This window comes from Dipteris shenzhenensis, chromosome 2, assembly GCF_047967505.1.
Source record: "Dipteris shenzhenensis isolate YYH24624 ecotype China chromosome 2, Dip_SZ_1.0, whole genome shotgun sequence".
Classification (NCBI taxonomy): Eukaryota; Viridiplantae; Streptophyta; class Polypodiopsida; order Gleicheniales; family Dipteridaceae; genus Dipteris; species Dipteris shenzhenensis.
The window spans coordinates 52,970,624-52,984,001 of record NC_141597.1 but is presented as its reverse complement, the minus strand read 5'-3'; positions in this window follow the sequence as shown (position 1 = coordinate 52,984,001).

Genomic DNA, 13,378 nt, shown 5'->3' with positions numbered 1-13,378 from the left:
TCATTAGTCATGCTTTCTATTGAGCAGCTATTGGCAAAATTCAATCTATCCTTTTATAGGTAATTAGTTATAAAGGTTTATGTGCAATCGAAAAGAATTGATGGATCACTGAATTGATTATTCAATGCTCCAAAGATTTTTCAATTGATGGACAACATATGGAAGTCCGTGTACATTTGAAGTCATATCGACAATCTAATTGGTAATCTTAGCAAAAGCAATCAAGATCATGAGCATCATTGTCAACATAAGGCTATCATTAGCCATGCTTTCTATTGAGAAGCTATTGGCAAAATTCAATCTATCATTTTATAGGTAAATAGCCATAAAGGTTTGTGTAATAAAAAAGAATTGATGGATCACTAAATTGATTATTCAATGCTCTAAATATTTTCTCAATTAATGGACAACATATGGAAGGTTTTTCATAATCTAGCACCAACAATGATTCACAAAGGCAAAATATAAACAACATTGAAGCTCTATCGAAAGAGATCATTATGACATCATGTTTACACACTACCAATATTCATTCATTATAAGATCTTGGACCATAGTAGCAATGCATTGACATTTACGGAGGTAATCATGCAACATGTCAATGCACATCAGCACCAAGTGCCAAGTGGGTTAGTTCATCACTTTGACATGTAGCCATCTCCAGCAAAAACTACAAAGCTTGCTACATCATAATGTTTCACGTCAAGCTTTTCAACATAATTGGCACATACAATTATTTGCAATATCAGCATCACATCCAACGTGGCATAAAATTAGATGAGTAATATCTGTGTCACATCAATGGGGCAAAACACATAAAAGAATCTATAGCTAGCAATACTCTTTGGACACATCAAAATCCTTCATATTTGCATATCAGAATCTGTAGCTTGTTTCCTTTATCAAGCACTCTTTAGGGATAATACTCCAATTTGTGTACTATATCTCTATGCTGACACACTTATATGTGATCACTACAAGAAAACTAAGTAGAAATGGCAATGGGAAATGGCACTCGAATTGAATCCTCAATTTTGCCATTTCTTAGGTATGAAATTGCAACCACTTCTCAAACAGTTACTGCCATATATTTGGAGAAATGGTAGTTGAAAATGGCAACCAAATCTTAAACTGCAATTTCTCAAGGATAACCTTTTTTTGTCTGCCATTTCTTAAGGATAAATGGCAACAAAAAATTGCAAGTATTTCTTCACTGCCATTTCTTATGACACAAAATGGCATCCATTTCTTAAGAAGAAATGTCAGCAAAAAATGGCAACGATCTTTGCATTGCCATTTCTTATGAAGAATTGGTAGCACAAAATGGTAGCCACTTCTTTATTGCCATTTCTTACAAAGAAATGCCAGCACAATATGGGAGCCATTTCTTGACTACCATTTGTTACAAAGAAATGGTAGAATGGCAACCATTTCTAGACTACCATTTCTTACAAATAAATGGCAGTACAAAATGCAATACAAAATGCTTATGTGTGGTAAAAATACACAACAATCGACCATTCAAGCACTGCAAGGTATTCGATTGTTGCCAAACTTCCACTACCACCATTCACACCAATATCAATGCTTATCCTAAACACTTTTTCTTTGGTTTTTATTTCAAGACCGTACCATCAATGTTAGTACAAGAGATACCTTCATTGATATTAGAATTGATATTACCGTCTCTAAATTAATATTGATAAAATTGTAGGAAGCATCGATATTAGCATTCAATTTTTTGTCGATAATGCTATGAAATTAAACACACCATCAACAAAACTTGTCACCAAAATCTCCAAAGTTTACCATTGAAAAAATTGGATAGGCGTGGAGTTTCACCCTGCACCTTGTAGGAATCAAATTAAATGCAAATGGCTTGTCATCAACTCTTGTCCATTAGTTTTTCATTCCAAGGCCATACCATGAATGTTAGTACAAGAGCTACCTTCATTGATACTACCATCTCTAAATTAATATTGATAAAACTATAGGAAGTACCGATACTAGCATCCAATTTTCTATCGATCATGCTTTAAAATAAAACACACCATCAACAAAAACTTGTCAAAATCTCCAAAGTTTACTGAAAATTTTGGATAGGTGTGGGGTCTCACCCAACACGTTGCAAGAATCAAATTAAATGTAACTATTTTTACAAACAAAAATATTTTTATCAATGTTGTCCTCCATATTTCGCCAATTGATCAAGCCCTCTTTTAAATCTTCCAAGTTTCCCTCACGAGATTGATTCTCATCCTCTTGAGCTTCCGTGGCCAAGTCTCCTACATCTTTAGCATCTAGGTTGAGTTCTACTAAATCATTGTCTGAGAAACCCTCAAAGGAAGTCAAACTATATTCACATTCCCAAACTCTTGTAGTAGAAGGTACATTGGAAGTGATAGCTTACAACACATTATTTGTAGATCTTCTATTTCATGCTCCAATTTTGCATCCTTAAATATATGTAGCTTTCTACGCACAACTTGAATCACAATCCACCACTGGCTTGTCCACTCAGTTGTGTTGAGATATATTTGAGAAAAAGTTCATGATATGAAATCCAAGGGCAAGACACCAATATAAGAAAAAATCTTACAATGCAATAGTAGAATGAATATCTTTAGTAACACGATCCCAATTTTTTTTAAAGTAAATTCCAAAAAACCCTATTAGATCCTCATTAGATCCTTCCTAATTGTAGCTTGAAGCACATTTGCTAAAGAGTTTAAAATTCATTTGCTAAATTTCTTGTGTGTTCTAAAGTGATTCACTTTTCAAATGAGATTTGTATCCCTTTCTCTATCTCTACTGTCTTGTAAAAAGTTAATTGGACATGACTCCTTAATCAAATTTGTTACACTTTACACCGATTTTCTTTACTCAAAAGTGACTACCGTATCCCCACATTGCATTGCACAAATGGTACTACAAATCAAACAATGGAATTTTCTTCAGCATATACATAAATGTTATAAATTAATATAAATAAAAGCAATATAATTATACCTATAAAGTACAATAATGTGCAAATTCCTCCTCCCTCTGTGTCACAATCTCTAATCTTAGACTGGCATCTTCCAACCAAGCAATGGTGCATTTAGAAGGCATTGGTGATAACTCCCAAGAATAAGGCCTACTTTGATAGTCCTTTGCCACTACCTTCCCGTCCTCCTCTCTTTTAGCTCTTTCTTTTTCATATTATTTGATCCACTTCTTCACAATTATAAAGATAAAAGGTGTTAGCTTTGTGTTGCCACAGAGACACTCATTTTTCTTTTGTTTCCTTCCCTTATCTTCAAATAAGTTCATCTCCTTGCATGAAATATTTTATTGAATTGGAATGGAAAAGTCATATTCCAAAGGGTAAGCACCTTTATAAAATTGAAAACTTAGCAAAAATATTTTGCTAAGTTTACTCAACATGAAGTAAAGGTTGAAAGCAATCATATTTTTGAATGTGGTGTCATTAATATGGTGCATATTCTCGTTATAACACCTTTGCACCATGCGCAGTCACACAAGACCAATTGAACACAAGACCCATTGAAAAATTTTCCCTTTGGTGATGAATTTTTTGGATGCCAATGAGCTTGAAGACATTTACAAAAACAACATTGGACCTACTACATTATGTCACAAAGTGCTAGTCCTATAGTAAAAAGTGCACTAGATGAATGAAAAGAATAAAAGTTAGCAGTGTTGCTCTTTTTAATTGATAATTATGTCAATAAGCTCTGTGGAAAAATAAATAGCATCAATATTTCCATTTAGAAAAATAAATAGCATCCATATTTCCATTTAGAAAAATGTCACCAAAATTGTAATACAATGTAACCTTGTTGTATTGCTCAAACAAAAGTTAGACTACCTCTTAAATTTTTTATAACACAACATGTACTCACAGTGTTTGAGGTGGATTAGATATCATTTTCGTGGTAGGGCATGCATATTTTCACATTTCTTACATACCATGCATCATGCATGGGTGTTAAAAAAATGCATTGGGTGTTCTTCTACCGCGCGTGTGTGTGTGTGTGTGTGTGTGTGTGTGTGTGTGTGTGTTTTGTGTGTGTGTGTGTGTGTGTGTGTGTGTGTGTGTGTGTGTGTGTGTGTGTGTGATACACTCACTCTAACAATGAAAAATAGGAAGTAATACTTGTTGATTTCATTACATAAATATTTCAGTATCTCATCACTTATTTTCTCTTGTCGATTTCGACATCTCTAAATTGATGTGGTCTTTTAGAGGTCATCTGGTGCAAATTTGAGAAAGTTATCAGTATCAAAGAGATCAAAGATCACTTCATAGATCGCTCGCATATTGTAGCTCTCATCGTGCTCTTTGTTTTATGCTATTACACATTCTGATCAGACTTTGGAGCAAAAAGTTACGTTATTTTTTGTGTCGACTACTCCTGTCTTGGTTTCGTGATCGACATGCTCGGACTTCTTTTCTTCAAAAATATCTTGGTTTTGTGATCAAAAAGCTCGTAGTGCTTTTCTTTGCATGTATGCTATTTCCAACATACTTCCGTCACATGTCTTATCCTTTAGCAACAATTGAGTTCTCGTTCATTGTCTCGCGAGCTCCGACACACACGTTTTCTCCCAACCCACTATGGCAACGTATTCTCCCTGCCCCTTGCTTCTTCTTGGAAGTCTAGACATGTGCAACATGGTGTGTCTTCTATTGCCATTTCATATTGTGAGCCACTAGGTAGCTGAGTTGTTGCCCTTGCTTTCTTTCATAAAAACTTCATGTTTAGCCAACTTTACAATCCTTTTCTATACAATACATGCATCAAGGATCATTGCAAGCTGAATGTTTTCGAAGATGCCTTTGCCCATGTTGCTCTTTGCACCTACACATGTAGTCCTTTGTTGACTTCATCCAGGCCCACATTAGGAAAAAAGGGAGCTCATTTTGGGGCCTTTTAGAAGAGAGAGAAAATAGGCTCTCAACCAATCAGGAGTGGGCCAACGTAACGTTGAAAATTCAACAAAAGAAGATGAAAATAAGAAAAAGAAATAGTACTATATGTTCATAGAAGCATGTCACATTAATGAGGTGATCTGATTTGAATATTTAAAAAATTTATTTTCTCTGCAGAATTTGGTGATTCTAACACCGCAGACGCGTCCGGAACGGCCCAAAACCCCACGAACGGCACTAGAAACGCTGGAATCAGACATCCGGAGGCCCGGAAACGGCCAAAAAAGGTCGAAAAACGCGATTTGCAGCAAAATGCGATTTGGCACTTATGCGATTACCCCGGGGGGGCAAACGTGGAAGATGTTATTTCAGCAAGGGATCAGTTCTTGCGTCCCGTGCCGAGGTGGAGAGTGGCTACCGTCCCTCCGGTGGATCTTCACCTCTGCACCGCTTACTTACCCGCGTTCCCCGCTCATTCGTAGCCTTCTCACGGTTTGGAGGCGACTCCGTCTCAATCTCCTCCAGTCCCCTCCTAGCAGTCCGATTGCATAAGTGCCAAATCGCATTTTGCTGCAAATCACGTTTTTCGGCCTTTTTTGGCCGTTTCCGGGCCTCCGGATGTTCGATTCCAGCGTTTCCAGTGCCATTCTGGAGGTTTTGGGCCGTTCCGGACGCGTCTGCGATGTCAGAATCACCAAATTCTGCACAGAAAAGTGTTGCTCTTATATGAACATTGAATGTAAAGCATGTGAAAGAATATATTTATTCCTTTTCACACTGACATTTCTCATGCAAGTATCCATATTTTCTTGCTTTTGTAGAGAGAGAAAAGAGAAAATAGTGAATTTCTTACAGGGTCCCAAAATGAGCTCCCTTTTTTCCTAATGTCTGTCTCCTTGAAGCCCAATCTGCTATGAGAGTCAACCTCTTCTTGTGGAAGGGATGTCCCTTCCTACATAGGCTAAACATTCAGGATAATATCTAGTACAAGACTAATGTTGGAGTCAACTTTCCATGCATGCGTGCATATGATATTGCACAACCACACCATTTGAGATATTGGGTGACTATATGCATGTTTTCTTATGGCAAATAAACATGGTGTCAGTACTACAAGGCCATTTTTAGAGATAACTACATTGTACTTTCTTTTGTCAATTGTACACTCTAGAGAGTTAACTCGACTACCATCATTCACTCAACTACCCTTTTCCCATCCTAGTGAGCCAAAACTAACCTCCTTGGCACCATATGGTACCAAGTGGTTGTAACCAAAGAAATATGAGAGAGTGTGTTATAAGGAAAAGGGTTGGCCCTCCCTTAAAAAGGTGACTTGTATAAAAGTCCAAATGGTTGACTTTGATCTTCATTGTTTTATGCACAAGTTTGGAATACAAATGAGTCCCTCTTCTCTTGCAAGAGTGTTTTTGGGCATTCTCTTGTTTCCCTTGGAGTGCCTTTTTGTTTGCTAATCCATCCCCCTTCACTCTCCTCTTCCCTTCTCCTTCTCCCTCCATTCTCCCCTCTCCCCCTTTCCTCTTTCTATCATGGAGACACATTGCGAAAATCCCGGAGATGCTTGAGTAACACTTGTAGATGACTCGTGCTTTGCATTGCTCTCACAAGGAGTAGCTTGGAGTGGAGGTCCATCTGCATTCCTTCAATATCCCCATGAAACATGAGTCACCGTTGAGACTACACATCTTTGGCGCCACTATCGGGGAGTTCAAGGTATGATTTTTCATTGCACTTGCCTTATCTCATCATTTACACATTGGTCATTGTTTCAAGAGTAACTTGAGTGTTGATTGTGGAGTTGTAGGAGAGGAATGAGTGAAGAAGTGTGTGTTTGGATGGAAAAAAGATGAAAAGTGTCATTTTCTATTGGAAAGCATTTTTGTTCATGTAAAGCTTGTTCTTTATGTTTGTTAGTTTTTTGAATTGATAGGAAGGTAATTTAGAGGATTGCTAAGGTGTGTGTGATAGAAAAATCCAACAAAAACACCCAAAAATGAAGATGGAAGCTCAAATTCAAAGTCATTTTTTAGTGTTGACAGTCTCACATGTAGAAGTCTCTCATTCATGCACGAAAATTTGATGTTTTTTACTCTTTTTTCCTTAGTGTAGGTAGTTTAGGTTGTGTATAGCACCCACAAATACTCAGAGCTGGAAGCAAAACTAAAAAACCATCAAAAATCACTAGACAGAGGTTGGCAAATTTTGCACCTGCCCCACCCCTAGCGACGCCAGTATTCCCAGCAGGATCACCAATTTCTCTAGGACTCAACCCATAGACATTTCCAAGTTCATAACTAAATTCTTGGGGAACGTGGAGTGATTCGAGCAAATATGCAAAGCTTTGGTGCTCCTGGAAATCTAGAAATGGTTAATGACTTTCACCTAAGTCTGGATGGCAAGGTAGGCCAATGGTATAGGGCATTTAGCCCAGAAGAGAAAGTCAACTCGGAGGCATTACAAAAAGAATGCATTGTAGTGTTTGCCCCTAGTGGCCATAAGTGGAGCCCAATTAATCATCTATATGAGGTGAAACAGAATGACAAGGAATCCCTCTGTGATTACATTGCTAGGATCAAACACCTCAATTCCCATTGCAAATCACATGAGAGGATGGGCATTGAACAATTGCTACCACGCTTCCTCATTGGACTGGAAGATCCCAAGCTGCATGACCACTTAATGGTTATGAATACCACTTCCTTCGAACTCTGCGAGGCAAGGTAGCCATTCTTATAAAAGTGATAATATGATGGATAAGGTTGTCAAGGACAAAACTACAACTCCATCTAAGGTATCACAATCAGTAAGGTCATCTAGTATAAAGGCTACCAAGAAGGAGAAGAATGAACCTAAGGGATTGAATATGAGCGAGTTGGCCTCCAACATACTAAATCAGCTGGGTCAGCAGTGGGAAGTCAGGGACCTCCAAGGAGGCATCAAGTAACCCCCACTTGTTTCCGAGAAGAGACAATGTATGGTGCGGGGTATGCAATGGCAAACACCCCTCCAATGAGTGACCCTACCTTAAGGCAAGGCAAGCACTCTATGATGTACACTGCTATAATGGGGAAACCATGACACCCTTCTATGGTGATTCCCAAGGGTCCTTCACCACAACTGATTTATCAAGTGAGACCCCCACTAGCCCTAATGGCCCCACCCAACCTAATGAATGCACAAGGTGCCCCTCTAGCTAATTGAGGGCAATATAGGGAACAACAGACTCTCTTACCACCACCCATGGTTTGCAACCTCCCCCACCTTGTATAACTCCAAGAAACCAAGTGTTGGTGGAGGAACTACCCAATGATTGGGAGGAGCCAGCAGAACAGGATCACAGACACCCTGACTATTTCCCTTGTGAGGAGGGAAGTAGCATCATAAGTCACTACCTCTTACATGAGGATCAATATTTCCTAGTGTTCTAGATAGCCCCCATAGCCACAAGGGAAAGAGACATGAACTCCGTGGCGTGGAGGCCCCTGATCCAATGCTATACTTGCCAAGGTCCCCAAAAGGCAAGTGAATGCCCGTATAAGGGCTCAAAGAACCCTCCGATGTCATGCTTTAAATACCAAAGGCCGCACTTTCTAAAGGACTTCCCATATAGGGATCTTACCCCGGTGGTTCCACACACAACAGGCCCCATGCCCTTGTGTACTGGGTGTAGAGTGGAGCATTTATTCAAGGATTGCCCCTTGAGGAGAATAGCAACTTTGGCCACCCTGCCTAAGAGCACTAGCATCAATTTGTTGAGTATTGAATAGGGTTATAAGCAAGGAAATGAAGTAGTAGGCAAGGAAGGACAAAACACCCATGCTGCAAAACCCCAAGATGCGCCAACCCCTACAAACTAGGTCCAGCAAGGTCACCACCAGGGTGGGTGAAGGAACGAGCCAGTGCTCATCCAAGATGGTTAAAACGAGGAGATAACCACCCTCGCCACCTCCTCTACCTCCGGATCATCCCTCTTCTAGGATGAATTGAGTATGCCCCCACACCCGGATGTAAATAGGCCAGTGTGATGATCCCAAGGTCTCACCTCCCCACCTCCATATAAAGAAACATATCCAGACCCGGGTTGGGAGAAACAACACTTAATAGATGCTCAAAACTTGGTACGGGAATGCCAAGAGGAATTCAAGCATAGGCTCAAGGCTAACAAAGGGTCGAATACCATCCACTCAGACCACCTGACCACCCATAAAGGGGCAAAGGAACTTAGGGTGCCAAAGAGGGTGGAAGAAGAGGAACTATCGAGCTCCGGTAAATTAGAGGCTCCAAACTTGATGCAACAAAATATTCCAAGAGGACTCGGTGCTACAGAACCTACAAGAGGAAGGAGACATCTATAGTTTCGAGGATCCGTCAATAGGTTAAGAGACCTCTCAAGAACCATGCAATAGCACTGGGTTATAGACCTTCCTCTCCACAAAGGTTAAGATACCAATCGCATCCCTGTTAAGAAGGAATCCTACCCTCTGGTGAGACCTCTCAAATTGGAGGAACGGGAAATTCTTGCCCCAAGATCCTACTAGCCCCAAAGTCGACCAACTGCAGGGGGAGAATCGGAACCTACCCAAGGTCCCCATCAATACGTTAGGCCAATACTTTGAAGGTGATGATACTAATGCAGCTATCCCCATAACCTACCAGAACCAGAAGGTTGACGCCATCCTAGATGGGGGAGCAGGTGTGAGTATTTGCACCAAGGAATGTTGGAAGAGGTGGGTAAAACCTTCCCTTGAGCAAACTCAACTGGTAGTGAAGCTAGCTAACAGTGGAACTGCTGAGCCCCTAGGAGTCCTCACGAGTATTAACATTAAGGTATTCGGCTTCATGTACCCCATTAGATTTGTAGTCATGGACTTTACCCAATAGCCTAGATACAAAGCCATCCTAGGTAGGACCTTCTTGCAAATATCTGGACCCATACATTATTGGCATATCGACAACATCTATTTACGGCATGGGGAGAAAATAGTGCAAGTGCATACATACAAGGACCATCCTCTGTCTGGTCAACTATTTGCCTCAAAGTCTAACACAACCAATAGAACTGCATCTCTGAAACCGTTCCAAACTTGTGAGAGAGAAGATGAAAGGTGGAAGATGAATTTTGATATGCCCCTCTCTCAGAGCCAGAATTTTCACAAAATTGGATGCACATTCTGGCAAACATCAATCTCCTAGAAAGAATAGGGTTCCAAATAACAACCCCTGAGCACAAAGAGTTGAGCAATGTGGTTCCCCTCAGAATGCTTAATATGCTCAAACTCCATGAGGTGAGCACAGGATTAGTACGGGTCAAATCAAACCTCCACTAGCTAACATATGTAGGTCACCATGAGTTCTCCACCAACTAGGGATCCCGGTTGAGCAAGGATACCTCTCGAATTGGCTCCTTAAGTGCCATGAAGGAGCCCCCATCAGGTTCAAAGCTCCCAAGTACCAAAAGCCTGAGGCACCCACGACGAGAAAGAGGAACAGTACCCCAAGGGGAGTGGAGGAGGAGGACGAAGAAAAGGAGGACCTACAATAGGCACCTTCCCATTGGCAAGGCCTACGCAATCGAGGATCACAAGATCTTGTACCCGCAAGCCAAGAGAACCTAGGAAGAAGGGTGCTTCCAAGGATACAATGGACCAGCTAAGGTTAAGGAGGTAAAACTGGCATCGAAAGGGGAAAACCCACAACCAGTATTCATAGCAGATGACCTCACCCCCAACGAGGAGAGTGATTTAATTTCCCTCCTTCGAGAGTACAATGACTGCATGGCCTGGAAGTACACAAATATGAAGGGCGTGCTTGCTAAAGTTGTGCATCACGTGATACCCATGCTAGAAGATGCTAGGCCAGTATGCCAACGTCCCTACCCTATGAATACCAAATACGTGCTTATAGTGAGGGAGGAGACCCAAAAACTCATAGATGCGGGATTCATCTATGAGATAGAGCATTCAGACTGGGTTTCACCCATCGTGATAGTCTTGAAAAAGAATGGAAAGGTTCGAGTATGCATGGATATAAATAAAGTCAATGCTGCCACAAGGTGCGACCACTATCCCTTGCTTTTCATGAAACGTGTTATAGAAAGAGTGGCACAAGAAAGGAAGCTTACAACTTCCTAGACGGATTCTCGGGATACAATCAGGTATCTCTCTCCCCGTAGGATCAACATAAAACTAGATTCATAGCCAAGTGGGGTGTGTATGTGGCTAAAGTAATGATATTTGGGCTTACTTATGCATCCACAACATCCCAGCAGTGGTTGGTGATCATTGTCTTCAAGGAGTACCTAAGGGACTTCATAGAAGTCTTCCTTGATGACGTGTATGTGAACTCAAGATGGGATGATCACCTAAGATACTTGAAACTAGTCTTGGAAAGGTGCAGGTTGTATCAGATGTCCTTGAATCCCCTCAATTTCCAAATTTGGGTCAAACACAAGGTGATTATGGTGTTGAAGAGCATCTCCACAAATTACAACAAGATCAAACTCATTCTAGACTTACCTCCCCCCACTAATGCCAAGGGAGTGTGGTGGTTTACGAGCCATATGGGCTACTATCAAAGGTTCATCCTGTTTTATGCAGACATAGCCCGGCCATTGTATAAGTTGTTATTAGTCTTTGAGTGGACCGAGGAATGTCATAAATCCTTTGAGACCCTCAAGCTAGCTCTAGACACGGCACCGGTATTGCGTAGAATCTAATATTCCATGTCCACTTAGATGCCTCAAACATTTCCATTGGATGTGTGTTAGCACAACCAAGGGAGTACAACCTAGACTATCCAGTGTACTTTGCTAGTCGACAATTAAACGATGCCGAGGTTAATTACACAACAATAGACTACCATGGTCTACATAGATAAGAAGTTCAGGAATGTGCTATCCAACAAGTTCTTCCTTTTTGTAGATCATCAAACCTTATTGTATTTGGTTAACAAGCCCTACATGATGGGACACATCAAAAGGTGGATGCTAATCCTTTTGGAGTTTGACTTCACAATTGCGGTACGTAATTGGAAGAACCACGTCCTAGCTGACCACCTCTCAAGGGTTCCCAATGGGGAGGCTCCACAACGGGAGTTGATGAGATAACCTCCCAGATGCTCGCCTATTCCTCATTGACATAATTCCAGAGTTGGCCGCCGAAAAAGGCCACTACCTCGCAAATGGGTTGCCTCTAGACAAAGTCCTCAAGAGGGATAGAGGCCACAAACTCATCAAGGACGTAGCACCATATCAGCTAATTACAAGCCAACTATACCACATGGGCAAGGATGAAATCATGAGTAGATGTGTGTGCATGCATAAATAAATCGACGTGCTCATTTTGAGATAAAAGGTGATCACTTTTTTGCCCCTGTTGACATTATGGCACATAAAGTGTTGCAAGAACGCCTATGATGGCCAACTTTCTTTGGAGATGCAACTAAGTTTATCAAGCATTGTGATGCCAACCAAAGATTACAAAATCCACAGAAAGTGGACATGATGTCCCTAATAGGAATATTAACCTTTGAGAAATGGGGCATAGAATTTATTGGCCCAATAGGCCTAATTGCTACAGGAATAGAGTCTAGATACATTATCCTAGCCATAGATTATTTCACCAAATGGGTGGAGGGGTGAGCGACAAGAAAAGATGATGCACGAGTCATCATATGGTTTGGGTGCCCCTTGGAATTGGTCAGTGACCAAGGAACTCATTTTCTCAATGAAAATATAGCGATCCTGACTTGTGAATTCATGATCATACATCGGAAGTCGATGCCTTACTAACCCTAGGGCAAACGGCCTAGTCAACAACTCAAACAAGACATCCTGCAAGATTATACCTTGCACAGTGGAAGCCAGTCATATCGAACATAAGCTCATCGCCGCATTGTGGGCTTACCAAACATCTTACAAAGTGGCCACGAATTGCACCCCCTTCAACCTAGCCTTTGGGGTGGAAATACTTATGCCAATGGAATATGTAGTGCCTAGCCTCCGCATCACGATAAATGAAAGGCTCATCAAAAATGCATTAGTGGAGCACTTAATCGATCTAACGGCTAGATGAAACAAGATTGCGTGCAGCCTACTACCTCCGAGTGGAGAAGGCGTGACGCAAAAAATGGTTTGACCACAACCTAAAAAACAAGGACCTCAAGGAAGGAGACCTCGCACTCCTCTATAGTGTTTGCAACACCAAAATTAACCTTAAATATAGGGGCATGGGTCCCTACCATGTAGTGGACATTACTCCACAAGGCGCATGCTGAATAGTTACCTTGGACGAAATGGAAATGGATGGTTACCTTAACAGGAGTAAATTGAAAAGATACTATGGTCACCCTATAGACCCTCCAGGCCATACATAAGGAAAAGGAGCTTAAGGCTGAGGTGGCTTTACACACTAAAAGAATGGGGCT